The following is a 13,530-nucleotide window of genomic DNA, read 5'->3' on the forward strand; positions in this document are numbered from 1 at the left end:
CGGCTGCTGGCTGCAGAGCTTTACTATGCGGGCTTGTGGGGGATGAGGGTGGGGATGAAGACTGGTGTACGTGCCCATGCCTTGGTGGTGAGACCAGGCATAGGGTAAGTAGCACTTCCCAGGGCAGGAGTGCAAAATCAGGGCTGTGGTGAGGAGTTCCTCAGTCAGTTTGGAGATGACACTGAGTTGGGTGGGAGTGTTAATCTGTTGGAGGGCAGGAAGGCTCTGCAGAGGGATCTGTACAGGCTGGGTTTGTGGGGGAGGCAGTGGTGTGAGGGTCAACAAGGGCAAGTGCCAGGTTCTGTCTTCGGGTCACCATAACCTGATGCAGTGCTCCAGGCCTGGGGAAAAGTGTGGAGAGCTGGAAAACAACCTGGGAATGATGGCTGTCAGCGGCTGCACATAAGCTGGTGGGTGCCCAGGTGGGCAAGAGGCCAAGGGCACCTGACCTGTACTAGCCGTGGTGTGGTGGGACCAGGGCAGTGTCTGTTCCCTGTGCTGGGCACTGCTGAGGAACTACAAACCCTGGGGTCAGTTTTGGGCCCCTCATGACAAGAAATGTCCAGCCCTTGTGGGGCTGGAGCATGTCCAGGGAAGAAAATGGAGCTGGGGAAGAGGCTGGAGCACCAGGAGCACCTGAGGGAGCTGGGAAAGGGGCTTACCCTGGAGAAAAAGAGGCTCAGGGGAGACCTTCTCACTCCCCACAACTCCCTAACAGGGAGGTTTGTATTGGATATTACACAAAATGTCTTCACAGGAAGGGGTCCAGCCCTGCCACAGGCTGCCCCATCCAACCTGGCCTTGAACACTTCCAGGAATGGGGTAGTCACAGCTGCTCTGGGCAGTCTGTGCCAGGGCCTCACCACTCTCACAAGGAAAAATTTCTTCTCAATATCCCTGTATTTGGTTTTGCACAGCCTGGTTTCTGGTAGCAGGAGGGCCACAAAGCTCCTATGAGGAGTTGCTGGAAGCTTCTACCATGTCCAGCAGAGCAAATCCCTGATGGCTCTGAACATGGACATGCTGCTGGCCTAAACTGGGCCAATGAGAGAGGCTGGTAATGCCTCTGTGATGAAATATTTAAGAATTAAAACAAAGTCACACAGTTTTCTTTTAGTCAGAGAAGAGGAGGTGAAAATATGTGAGGGAAAACATGGAGACACCAAGGTCAGTGGAGAAAGAGGGGGAGGAGGTGCTCCAGGTGTCAGAGCTGAGATTCATCTGCAGGCTGTGGTGAGACCATGGTGAAGCAGCTGTGCCCTTGCAGCTCGTGGGGATCCACAGGGGATGCAGAGATCCACCCACAGTCCATGGGGATCCATGGGGGATGCAGAGATCCACCCACAGCCCGTGGGGATCCACAGGGGATGCAGAGATCCACCCACAGCCTGTGGGGATCCATGGGGGATGCAGAGATCCACCCACAGTCCATGGGGATCCATGGGGGATGCAGAGATCTACCCACAGCCCGTGGGGATCCACAGGGGATGCAGAGATCCACCCACAGCCCGTGGGGATCCACAGGGGATGCAGAGATCCACCCACAGCCCATGGGATCCATGGGGGATGCAGAGATCCACCCACAGTCCATGGGGATCCACAGGGGATGCAGAGATCCACCCACAGTCCATGGGGATCCACAGGGGATGCAGAGATCCACCCACAGCCCATGGGATCCATGGGGGATGCAGAGATCCACCCACAGTCCATGGGGATCCGTGGGGGATGCAGAGATCCACCCACAGCCCGTGGGATCCATGGGGGATGCAGAGATCCACCCACAGTCCATGGGGATCCGTGGGGGATGCAGAGATCCACCCACAGCCCGTGGGATCCATGGGGGATGCAGAGATCCACCCACAGTCCATGGGGATCCGTGGGGGATGCAGAGATCCACCCACAGCCCATGGGATCCATGGGGGATGCAGAGATCCACCCACAGTCCATGGGGATCCGTGGGGGATGCAGAGATCCACCCACAGCCCGTGGGATCCATGGGGGATGCAGAGATCCACCCACAGTCCATGGGGATCCACGGGGGATGCAGAGATCCACCCACAGTCCATGGGGATCCATGGGGGATGCAGAGATCCACCCACAGCCTATGGGATCCATGGGGGATGCAGAGATCCACCCACAGCCCGTGGGGATCCACAGGGGATGCAGAGATCCACCCACAGCCCATGGGATCCATGGGGGATGCAGAGATGGGATGTTAGCCCATTTGTTCTTCCTAATTTCACTGTGTTGTAGAAGCTGGATTTTTAGGCAAAGAAAGCAAATTATAAGCTCAGGTATAAATCCCTTATGTTTCCTTTTTCTTCAGGAATATATTCTTTCTTTGTAATTGCATCCATCCCATCGGCTGTGGACAGCTCAGTCTTAAGGCAGAAGCAGCTTGCACGTTTGAAAACTGAAGTTGGCATTTCTCCACTTGATGGGCTTCTCTCGACATCACACTAGTTAACTCAACTGCAGACTAACAGAAGTGGGCCCTGGAGCTGGGAAAGCCTGGGAAAGTCAGGATTGCCTACATGGGACTTCTCTGCTGCTTGCAATGTCTTTTCATCGTGGAGTGTTTGGATTCAGGAATTAGTTGTCAAGTGATTTGGATACTTAGAGAATGAAGAATGAGGACACTCCTGCTTCAGTCCCTGATTCCTGCCCAGCAGAGTTTTACAGTCACCATTGCTGCCATAGCGCTGTGCCTGTCCTCTGTTCCTCACTGAAATCTGGGCTCTGGCAACAGGAGCTGTGTCTGTTACAGAAATCAGCATTGCTGCCACTCTCATTGCTCTGGGACAAAGCCTGATGCAACTTTCAGGTTTCCAAAGTCAATTTCGGAGTGCTTCTACTATTAACCCCCAGATTAATAATTTTTTTAAAATAAAGTTGCATTTCTTAATGAAAACCATGTTACCAAGTTATTGTTGATGGCTCTTGGGAGCAAACCTCATGTGTTATTTCAGGTTTCACCATCTGTGCAGGAGACAGGAGGACGCTGGAAGTGAAGCTGTGTGTGGTGGCTATGTAAGTTTATGACACCAAAGTGTATTTATCTGATGGGAATGTGTGTTTACTTAACAACGAGCAGCTGCCAAATGGAGTGCTATGGGTAATTGTGCTACAGATTTTAGCACTAATAAGGAAATGAGAGAGTGGGAAAGGACTTAACCCTCGCTGTGATGTTATCTCAGTCTCTCCCTCACACACAATTCTATTCCCATATATTCACCAAAATCCTCTGTGTGACAAATTACTACAGAAATGCAAAATTCTGGGAGTATTTTTGGAAAGTGCACTGGGTTTTCCTTGGAAGGGAACACATTGTCCACTGATTTTTGCCAATTCACAGAACCTGAGAATAACTCACCATTGTAAAACAGAACTGTTTTCTGTTCTGCAGGTAAAAGGCAAAGGTGGTAGTAATTTTCTTCAGTTTTTTTTTTTCTCTGGTGCCTCAGGTCATATAATAACACTATTGTTCACATCTGTGTAAAAGAAACTGCTCTGTGCTTGGTTGGAAATATGGTTATGCCGTATTTCATAGAGTTCAAAGGCACACAGACTGCTTTGGGCTGAGAGGGACCTGAAAGATCAACCCATTCCACCCCTCTGCCATGGGCAGGGACATCTTCCAATCGACAAGGTTATTTCAAGTCCCTGGACATTTCCAGGAATGGGGTAGTAACAGCTTCTCTGGGCAACCTGTACCAGGACCTCACCGCCCTTACAGAGAAAAATTTCTTCCCAATATCCCATCTATCCCTGCCCTCTGGCATTTGGAAGCCATTCCTCCTTGCCCTGGCACTCTAGGCACTTGTCCAAAGTCCCTCTCCAGTTTTGTTGGAGCTCCTTTAAGCCCTGGAAGGGGCTCTAAGGTCTCCCCAGAGCCTTCTCTTCTCTAGGTGAACACCCCCAGCTCTCACAGCCTGGCTCCAAAGCAGAGGAGCTCCAGCCCTGTGGCCTCTGGACTCACTGCAGCAGCTTCTCCTGCTCCAGCTGCTCCTGGTGGGCCCTGTGGGAGAGCTGGGCTGGCTCAGGGACCCCACCACAGCCCCCCACACCTGGCACAGCACCTGGGCTGGCACTGGAGCCCCCGGAGCCACCAGCTGGAACTGGGAGCCCCCTGACCACTGCCTCAGCCATCCCTCGGTCCCGTGTGCCTCACCTGAGCAGCCTCTGGAATTCCTGGCGGTCCTGCTCCATCTGCATGGCCAGGTACTGCTCCTTCTGGGCCACCTGCTCCAGCCGGTCCTGCTTCAGCTTCTGCTCCATCTCAGCCTTCTTCTGTGCCTTCTCCAGCTCCCGCCGCCGCCATTCCCGGTCTGCAACCTCTTGGTTCCTCTCGGCCCTCAGAGCATCCTGCCCGAAGAGGGGACAGTGCTGGGCTTCCCTCTGGGGCAGCTCTGGAAGCCCTTGAGCGTGGCTTTGGCTCTGCTGGCACCACTCCAGGACATTCCCCGGCTCCAGGGGCAGGTCCTGCAGATCCCCCCACATCCAGGGCTCTGCCCCTTTGCTGGGCTGGGGACAGGGACGGTGGCAGGTGACACGTCACCTGTGCGTAGGCCACTCACCCGCTCTGCCAGCCAGGCCTGGGTGAGCAGGAAGCCACGGCACTGGGCTGCAGCTGCCGTGGTGCACTTTTCCATTTTCAATTGACAGGCACTTACAAAGTGAGGGGAGAACCTCCTGTCGAAGTCGCGCTGAGCCAGGATTCCTCCCTGCCCGGGAGCACTAGTGAAGCCAACCTGGAAAAGGCAGGGAAGACACAGGCTGTGCCACCTTTCCTCCTGGCTCCAAAACCGGGCAGGGTGACAGCACAGGGACAGGCATCATCCCTGACCACACAGCTCCAGGAGCATCTGCAGGGCTCCCATAAATCAGCCACTTACCACAACTTGCGCACCCTCCTGGGCCAGGTAAGTGATGGTGGCAGAGGTGAAGTTGAAGTAGCCAGCTTTGAGAGGCCGTAGAACCACGGTGTGGGACACGTTGCTCGCTCTGGGAGCCGGACATTAAGGAAAATGGTTTTATTTCATCACAGGAAGAAAAGTGAGGAGATGAGAATGAGTGGACTGAAACAGGATAGAATCAGATGCTCCTCCACATAACCAAACCCAATATATACAGTATCTCATTAATGTCAAAAGAGTTCAATACAACATCAACATCATCATCAATACTTCTTTTAGTGATGCTGCACTCAGCATGCCTATGTCTGCCTTTAAAATAAATAAAATAATTTTAAAAAACCAAATAAGCCCCGAACTCCCTTAACACTCTTCCCCACTTTCTCCCTTACTTTCATATTTTCCCTGCTCCTTTCCCAGACAAAGCTTCTCCAAGCTGCTGACTATGGAAAGCAACCCAGAAGTTCGTTACCTGTTGACCACAGGAGCCATGGAACCATAGGCTGGGCTTGTCTCTCCCACTCCACCCTTCCACAGGATTTGCTGCAGCCAGGGCAGGCTGTTCTCAGTCTCCAAACAGTGACACAGTCACCTGTCCTGGGCCTGAGAAACTCAGAGCTTTTTATAAGAGACTCGACTTTCTCTGCAAAGCACCTTCCTCATGCTTGGCTGTCAGAGGTAAAGGCACTCTACACCTTCCCTATATTTTCCTTCCTATCTGCCAGGTGCTGGCACCCTGGAAGCTGGAGGGGACCAGGTAACTGTGAGAGGGGAAGACAAAGACTTGTTGAAGGACAGAGTGATTTGAGGGAGAAAAATGTGTAGATGTGGAAGCTTTTCTGGGCACTGATACTGTAGAAGTGCAAATGGGGCTGGTTTTCTGTCCTCGGTCCCTGTAATTAACACTGAAGAACTGGATGGGCCAGAAATCAAAGGAGCTCTCAGACCTGGGAGGAATGGGATGGTGTTGGAACCCCTGGACTGACTTGTGCCCTGGAGCAGCGTGTGGTGCTCAGGGGGGCTTTGCCTATGAGCTCTTGGGTCAGTGCCCTGGGTCATGTACCTCATGGCAGATAAATTTAGAAGACTTACAGAATCTCCTGAGCTGGAAGGGACCCACAAGGAGCACGGAGATCAAATCCTGGCGCTGCACAGACACCCCAACCACCTCACCCTGTGCCTGGGAGCATTGTCTAAACCTTATCCTGCCAGCCTTGGAGCCGTGACCATTCACTGGGGAGCCTGCTCAGTGCCTGACCACCCTCGGGGAAGAGTCTTTTCCGGATACGCAGCCTAAACCTCCTGTTCTGGATTTGGTGATTTTTTTCCCCATCTACAACCTGGAGGAATGACAATACAGGGCAACGGCGTTGCCTCAGAAATAAAAGGGGCAATTAGGAAACAAAAAGATGTAGCTGGGTTGCCACATTCCATTGAAATGGCTCTGGCTTCGAGCGGGTTGTGAGTGATACCTCCAGAAAAAAAGGTGAAGGGGCTCCCTCAGAGGTTTGGCTGAGTTTTTGCGGAGTGGTTTCCAGGTTCATAAGGAGCCGTTTGCCTGCGGCCTGAAAGGAATGAAGGATTTGTCTTTACAAACAAACTGTGGGTCTGCTAGTAAATAAAACTAGCACTGAGAGATAAAAGAAACAATGTGAAGGATTCTGCTGATTGATGAATGGAATGAGAGAAATTTGTCTTTACAAACAAACTGTAGGTCTGCTGATAAATAAAATTGGATACTGAGAGATGAAAGAAACAACGGGAAGAACCATAAATTCCATAAGGAATTCCAGTGAGTGACACAAGGAAAAGAAAAAGCAGGGGATATACATTAGAAGGGGGTCATAGGTATCAGGTGATCCGGGAAGTTTGTACCTCTCAAGTACCTCAGCCAGTGGGGAAAGAGACAGGGAAATGCAGCTGGGAAATTGGGATGAAAGGGAGGCGGCGTCCTCCAAAAATTTGAGACACCCCATAGAAAATGCTCACGATCTCTCCCTTCATTCGAATAAGGTTACAGGACTCCTCTGTCTCCATTTTGGACATAAACCTCTGGTGTTTGTGGATTAATTTTCCTGTCAGGCCTGACCGCTGGGAGCTCAGAAATGGCGCCGAAACACCAGGCCCGGGCCCGGCAGGCCCACAGCGTGTGGCCACGGCCACTCCTGTGTATTGGACTCCGAGATCCCGGCCTGCTGCGGTGGTGTTGCACTGCAAGGCTGCTTAATTCTTTGTTTCCCGCGGTTTGGCGGGTGTGTGGTGTGTGTGGTGTGTGGTGTGTGTGGTGTGTGTGGTGTGTGTGGTGTGTGTGGTGTGTGTGGTGTGTGTGGTGTGTGGTGTGTGTGGTGTGTGTGGTGTGTGTGGTGTGTGTGGTGTGTGTGGTGTGTGTGGTGTGTGTGGTGTGTGTGGTGTGTGGTGTGTGTGTGGTGTGTGTGGTGTGTGTGGTGTGTGTGGTGTGTGTGGTGTGTGGTGTGTGTGTGGTGTGTGTGGTGTGTGGTGTGTGTGGTGTGTGTGGTGTGTGTGGTGTGTGTGGTGTGTGTGGTGTGTGTGGTGTGTGTGGTGTGTGTGTGGTGTGTGGTGTGTGGTGTGTGGTGTGTGTGGTGTGTGTGGTGTGTGGTGTGTGGTGTGTGTGGTGTGTGTGGTGTGTGGTGTATGTGGTGTGTGTGGTGTGTGTGTGGTGTGTGTGTATGTGGTGTGTGTGGTGTGTGTGTATGTGGTGTGTGTGGTGTGTGTGGTGTGTGTGTATGTGGTGTGTGTGGTGTGTGTGTATGTGGTGTGTGTGGTGTGTGGTGTGTGTGGTGTATGTGGTGTGTGTGGTGTGTGTGGTGTGTGGTGTGTGGTGTGTGTGGTGTGTGTGGTGTGTGTGGTGTGTGTGTATGTGGTGTGTGTGGTGTGTGGTGTGTGGTGTGTGTGGTGTGTGTGGTGTGTGTGGTGTGTGTGGTGTGTGTGGTGTGTGGTGTGTGTGGTGTGTGGTGTGTGTGGTGTGTGTGGTGTGTGTGGTGTGTGTGTATGTGGTGTGTGTGGTGTGTGGTGTGTGGTGTGTGTGGTGTGTGTGGTGTGTGTGGTGTGTGTGGTGTGTGGTGTGTGTGGTGTGTGTGGTGTGTGTGGTGTGTGGTGTGTGGTGTGTGTGGTGTGTGTGGTGTGTGTGTATGTGGTGTGTGTGGTGTGTGTGGTGTGTGGTGTGTGTGGTGTGTGGTGTGTGTGGTGTGTGTGGTGTGTGTGGTGTGTGTGGTGTGTGTGGTGTGTGTGGTGTGTGTGGTGTGTGGTGTGTGTGGTGTGTGTGGTGTGTGGTGTGTGTGGTGTGTGTGGTGTGTGTGGTGTGTGTGGTGTGTGTGGTGTGTGTGGTGTGTGTGGTGTGTGTGGTGTGTGTGGTGTGTGGTGTGTGGTGTGTGTGGTGTGTGTGGTGTGTGTGTATGTGGTGTGTGTGGTGTGTGTGGTGTGTGGTGTGTGTGATGTGTGTGGTGTGTGGTGTGTGGTGTGTGGTGTGTGTGTATGTGGTGTGTGTGGTGTGTGTGGTGTGTGGTGTGTGTGGTGTGTGTGGTGTGTGTGGTGTGTGGTGTGTGTGGTGTGTGGTGTGTGTGGTGTGTGTGGTGTGTGTGGTGTGTGTGTGGTGTGTGTGGTGTGTGTGGTGTGGTGTGTGTGGTGTGTGTGATGTGTGTGGTGTGTGTGGTGTGTGTGGTGTGTGGTGTGTGTGGTGTGTGTGGTGTGTGTGGTGTGTGTGGTGTGTGTGGTGTGTGTGTGGTGTGTGGTGTGTGTGTATGTGGTGTGTGTGGTGTGTGTGGTGTGTGTGTATGTGGTGTGTGTGGTGTGTGTGGTGTGTGGTGTGTGGTGTGTGTGGTGTGTGGTGTGTGTGGTGTGTGTGGTGTGTGGTGTGTGTGGTGTGTGTGGTGTGTGTGGTGTGTGTGGTGTGTGTGGTGTGTGTGGTGTGTGGTGTGTGTGGTGTGTGTGGTGTGTGTGGTGTGTGTGGTGTGTGTGGTGTGTGTGGTGTGTGTGGTGTGTGGTGTGTGTGGTGTGTGTGTGGTGTGTGTGGTGTGTGTGGTGTGTGGTGTGTGTGGTGTGTGTGGTGTGTGTGGTGTGTGTGGTGTGTGTGGTGTGTGGTGTGTGTGGTGTGTGTGTATGTGGTGTGTGTGGTGTGTGTGGTGTGTGGTGTGTGTGGTGTGTGGTGTGTGTGGTGTATGTGGTGTGTGTGGTGTGTGTGGTGTGTGGTGTGTGGTGTGTGTGGTGTGTGTGGTGTGTGTGTATGTGGTGTGTGTGGTGTGTGTGGTGTGTGGTGTGTGGTGTGTGGTGTGTGTGGTGTATGTGGTGTGTGTGGTGTGTGTGGTGTGTGGTGTGTGGTGTGTGTGGTGTGTGTGGTGTGTGTGTATGTGGTGTATGTGGTGTGTGTGGTGTGTGTGGTGTGTGGTGTGTGGTGTATGTGGTGTGTGTGGTGTGTGTGGTGTGTGGTGTGTGGTGTGTGTGGTGTGTGTGGTGTGTGTGGTGTGTGTGTATGTGGTGTGTGTGGTGTGTGTGGTGTGTGTGTATGTGGTGTGTGTGGTGTGTGTGTATGTGGTGTGTGTGGTGTGTGTGGTGTGTGTGGTGTGTGTGGTGTGTGGTGTGTGTGGTGTGTGTGGTGTGTGGTGTGTGTGGTGTGTGGTGTGTGTGGTGTGTGTGGTGTGTGTGGTGTGGTGTGTGTGGTGTGTGTGGTGTGTGTGGTGTGTGTGTGGTGTGTGTGGTGTGTGTGGTGTGTGTGGTGTGGTGTGTGTGGTGTGTGTGGTGTGTGTGGTGTGTGTGGTGTGTGTGGTGTGTGTGGTGTGTGTGGTGTGTGGTGTGTGGTGTGTGTGGTGTGTGTGGTGTGGTGTGTGTGGTGTGTGTGGTGTGTGTGGTGTGTGGTGTGTGGTGTGTGTGGTGTGTGTGGTGTGTGTGGTGTGGTGTGTGTGGTGTGTGTGGTGTGTGTGGTGTGTGGTGTGTGTGGTGTGTGTGTATGTGGTGTGTGTGGTGTGTGTGGTGTGTGGTGTGTGTGGTGTGTGGTGTGTGTGGTGTATGTGGTGTGTGTGGTGTGTGTGGTGTGTGGTGTGTGGTGTGTGTGGTGTGTGTGGTGTGTGTGTATGTGGTGTGTGTGGTGTGTGTGGTGTGTGGTGTGTGGTGTGTGGTGTGTGGTGTGTGTGGTGTATGTGGTGTGTGTGGTGTGTGTGGTGTGTGGTGTGTGGTGTGTGTGGTGTGTGTGGTGTGTGTGGTGTGTGTGTATGTGGTGTGTGTGGTGTGTGTGGTGTGTGTGTATGTGGTGTGTGTGGTGTGTGTGTATGTGGTGTGTGTGGTGTGTGTGGTGTGTGTGGTGTGTGTGGTGTGTGGTGTGTGTGGTGTGTGTGGTGTGTGGTGTGTGTGGTGTGTGGTGTGTGTGGTGTGTGTGGTGTGTGTGGTGTGGTGTGTGTGGTGTGTGTGGTGTGTGTGGTGTGTGTGTGGTGTGTGTGGTGTGTGTGGTGTGGTGTGTGTGGTGTGTGTGGTGTGTGTGGTGTGTGTGGTGTGTGTGGTGTGTGTGGTGTGTGGTGTGTGGTGTGTGTGGTGTGTGTGGTGTGGTGTGTGTGGTGTGTGTGGTGTGTGTGGTGTGTGGTGTGTGTGGTGTGTGTGGTGTGGTGTGTGTGGTGTGTGTGGTGTGTGTGGTGTGTGTGGTGTGTGTGGTGTGTGTGGTGTGTGTGGTGTGTGTGGTGTGTGTGGTGTGTGTGGTGTGTGTGGTGTGGTGTGGTGTGGTGTGTGTGGTGTGTGTGGTGTGTGTGGTGTGTGTGGTGTGTGTGGTGTGTGTGGTGTGTGTGGTGTGTGGTGTGTGGTGTGTGGTGTGTGGTGTGTGGTGTGTGGTGTGTGTGGTGTGTGTGGTGTGTGGTGTGTGGTGTGTGGTGTGTGGTGTGTGGTGTGTGGTGTGTGTGGTGTGTGTGGTGTGTGTGGTGTGTGTGGTGTGTGTGTATGTGGTGTGTGTGGTGTGTGTGTATGTGGTGTGTGTGGTGTGTGTGGTGTGTGTGGTGTGTGTGGTGTGTGTGTATGTGGTGTGTGTGGTGTGTGGTGTGTGGTGTGTGTGGTGTGTGTGGTGTGTGTGGTGTGTGTGGTGTGTGTGGTGTGTGGTGTGTGTGGTGTGTGGTGTGTGTGGTGTGTGTGGTGTGTGTGGTGTGTGTGTGGTGTGTGTGGTGTGTGTGGTGTGGTGTGTGTGGTGTGTGTGATGTGTGTGGTGTGTGTGGTGTGTGTGGTGTGTGGTGTGTGTGGTGTGTGTGGTGTGTGTGGTGTGTGTGGTGTGTGGTGTGTGTGGTGTGTGTGGTGTGTGTGGTGTGTGTGGTGTGTGTGGTGTGTGTGTGGTGTGTGGTGTGTGTGTATGTGGTGTGTGTGGTGTGTGTGGTGTGTGTGTATGTGGTGTGTGTGGTGTGTGTGGTGTGTGGTGTGTGGTGTGTGTGGTGTGTGTGTATGTGGTGTGTGTGGTGTGTGTGGTGTGTGGTGTGTGTGTATGTGGTGTGTGTGGTGTGTGTGGTGTGTGTGGTGTGTGTGGTGTGTGGTGTGTGTGGTGTGTGTGGTGTGTGGTGTGTGTGGTGTGTGGTGTGTGTGGTGTGTGTGGTGTGTGTGGTGTGTGTGGTGTGTGTGGTGTGTGTGGTGTGTGTGGTGTGTGTGGTGTGTGTGGTGTGTGTGTATGTGGTGTGTGTGGTGTGTGTGTATGTGGTGTGTGTGGTGTGTGTGGTGTGTGTGGTGTGTGTGGTGTGTGTGGTGTGTGGTGTGTGTGGTGTGTGTGGTGTGTGGTGTGTGTGGTGTGTGGTGTGTGTGGTGTGTGTGGTGTGTGTGGTGTGGTGTGTGTGGTGTGTGTGGTGTGTGTGGTGTGTGTGGTGTGTGTGGTGTGTGTGGTGTGTGTGGTGTGTGGTGTGTGGTGTGTGGTGTGTGGTGTGGTGTGTGTGTGGTGTGTGTGGTGTGTGTGGTGTGTGGTGTGTGGTGTGTGGTGTGTGGTGTGTGGTGGTGTGGTGTGTGTGTGTGTGGTGTGTGTGGTGTGTGTGGTGTGTGTGGTGTGTGTGTGGTGTGTGGTGTGTGTGGTGTGTGTGTGGTGTGTGGTGTGTGTGGTGTGTGTGGTGTGTGTGTGGTGTGTGGTGTGTGTGGTGTGTGTGGTGTGTGTGGTGTGTGGTGTGTGTGGTGTGTGTGGTGTGTGGTGTGTGGTGTGTGTGGTGTGTGTGGTGTGTGTGGTGTGTGTGGTGTGTGGGGTGTGTGTGGTGTGTGTGGTGTGTGTGTGGTGTGTGGTGTGTGTGGTGTGTGGTGTGTGTGGTGTGTGTGTGGTGTGTGGTGTGTGTGGTGTGTGTGGTGTGTGTGATGTGTGGTGTGTGTGGTGTGTGGTGTGTGGTGTGTGGTGTGTGGTGTGTGGTGTGTGGTGTGTGTGGTGTGTGTGTGGTGTGTGGTGTGTGTGGTGTGTGTGTGGTGTGTGGTGTGTGTGGTGTGTGTGGTGTGTGTGGTGTGTGGGGTGTGTGGTGTGTGTGGTGTGTGTGGTGTGTGTGGTGTGTGTGGTGTGTGGTGTGTGTGTGGTGTGTGTGTGGCCGTTACTGCACGGAGCGGAGTCCGAGCCGCTCAGCAGCGCCCTCTGCAGGCGCGGGGGGATCATCGCACCCGCCCCTCCCGCCAGCGCCCCTGCCGTCCGTGCCCGGAACTGCACCCAAGGGAAATAGCTTTATTATGTTTAAATCCAATTATGTCTCTCCTCGCCCTTTAGGCCATGCTAAAAATATTGCTTACATTCCTCACAAAATAGACGGTGTGCGTAGTTTATACCTAATCTCGCGTGCTAAAAACCCTAATATTCTAATAAGTTAAAAAGTAGTGGTTCGAGTTTGTATCTTAGCTTGTTAAGAAGTTTCCATAGAAAAACATGCTTTAAAGAAAATAGATACTTTTTGCCATTTTTACTTTGCTTTGCTTTTGTTCCTGTTCTCTCACCACCATCATCGACACCCCCCAAAAAATAGAAGCTACTCAGCTTCACCGGCCCTGCTGGAACCACCAAAACCAGCTTCTGCTTCTATTTAAGACTCCATATCAAAATTAACGTAAACTTTAGCGTCTGTAACTCTTTTGCTTTTGAGATTAATGTACTTCTACAATAAACAATTTTGTAACAAGTATTGACTGCTTAACTCATTAAAAATGACAACCCAACAAATGAATACAAAGCACACCAGAAAACTAACCCAACAATTGCTGCCGGTGTTGTTTGTTTGCCTAGTTATACATACACATACTAGTAAAGATGTGCATGCATATCACTTTTTTCATATCTTTGCCTGAAAGCCTTTTGAAGTTAGAGATAAAATAATCTGGAGTGAAAGGGGGTTGGTCACATTTTCCATTCCAGGGGAGGTTCCTGTCTTTCAAACCAAGACACCTTCCATGACACAGCTTCATTCCAGTCCCTCAGGTCCTTGATTCCCATTCTGTGGTTTGGGTGGGCTCTTCTTATGATACAGCATTGCAGGATGGGAGGTGGCACAAGCCAGACACCCGGCAGATCTGGAGCTAGAGTGGCTTTTCCTGGATTGGGTGGATTTTTAACTGCTTTGGGTTATGACTGAGAACTGAGGCCATCAGACATGCGACTCCCAGGGGTCTGTTCACATCTGCAGAATGAGGGGCT

Source organism: Sturnus vulgaris, chromosome 31 (assembly GCF_052056855.1).
Source record: "Sturnus vulgaris isolate bStuVul1 chromosome 31, bStuVul1.hap1, whole genome shotgun sequence".
Classification (NCBI taxonomy): domain Eukaryota; kingdom Metazoa; phylum Chordata; class Aves; order Passeriformes; family Sturnidae; genus Sturnus; species Sturnus vulgaris.